General features: G+C 36.2%; 1 protein-coding gene across 1 annotated transcript in view; it reads right to left on the bottom strand.

Moving 5' to 3' along the window:
- The window catches only part of SYT9 (synaptotagmin IX), a 238,246-nt gene that overhangs the window by 195,208 nt on the left and 41,863 nt on the right, over positions 1-1,175 (bottom strand). The gene's annotated exons all lie outside the window — the stretch shown is intronic.

Below are 1,175 nucleotides of genomic sequence, written 5' to 3' on the forward strand. Positions count from 1 at the left end.
TTGACTTCTGTCTTCTCAAGCTGTCCTTTGTAATTTTCTGTTCAAACTGTATTACTTCATCATTTCTTCCAGTCACTTTCGTTTCTCTAACTTCAAGAGGTAGACTGGCACAGTGGCTGTAATAGTGGAATAAAACATAGCAACAATTGTGATGACAGCACAGAATTAAGCAGTATTTCATTCTGTCGTACATGAGGTAGCTATGAGAAGAAACCAAGTCAAAGGCACCTAACAACAGCAACAAAGAAACTGATAGAGAAAATGTTAATAATGCAGATTAAAAGTTTTAATATTCATAGTCATTACATTGTGAATAGAACAGACTGAGAATCTATTTTTCTTATATTAAAAAACTACTATCTGACTCAACAAAGATGAATAAGTGAAGTTCTGACATGCATCTTTGTTTCACTTTCATCTTATTTGTTAACCTCAATGAAACTATCAACTAGCATGCATGTTGGCCCTACACTCATTCGTCAATTTCAAACAAAGGTTGCTATGAATATAAGAATTTGATAAAGATCAAAGAAAGCATCCTGTGAGAATCAATTATAATGTAGTCAATGAACAGTAAAGTATATTTTTTTATTAATTGTAAATTGTGATGTACATATTTTATGTAAGTAAAATTTAATGGTAAACTTAATGTGCATAGACTTATGCATACATTCCCTCTCCTCCCTGTCACAAGAGAATTAGGGTTAAACATGTACCAGAACACAGAGGCCCCTCAGGAGAAAAGCCTGGTAATCTTCTTCCCCAAAAAGTCATTGAAAATCCTATGGAGCACAGTTCTACTCTGACACGTGGGGTCATTATGTACATATGTTGTTGTTGTTAAAGGCCATGGAGTTGGTTCCTGTTCATAGCGACTCTATAGGATTTCCGAGGTTTAAATCTTTGCGGGAACAGAAGGACTCATCTTTCTCCTTCAGAGTGGATGGCAAACTTGAACCACAGACCTTGTGGTTTACATTCCAGTGCTTATGGCATGGAACCAGCATGCTCCTTGTTATATAGAAAGAGTCCTGGTGAGGCACTCCAGGATAACATGCTGGACCATAACATCAGTTTGAGCCTCAAGGTCAAACAACAATATATATTCTTGTTGTTGCTAAGTGCCTTTGAGTCAATTTTGACTGTAATAGGTTTCTTAGGTTTGAACCACCAAT

Source organism: Chrysochloris asiatica, unplaced genomic scaffold (genome assembly GCF_000296735.1).
Source record: "Chrysochloris asiatica unplaced genomic scaffold, ChrAsi1.0 scaffold00140, whole genome shotgun sequence".
NCBI classification, from domain to species: domain Eukaryota; kingdom Metazoa; phylum Chordata; class Mammalia; order Afrosoricida; family Chrysochloridae; genus Chrysochloris; species Chrysochloris asiatica.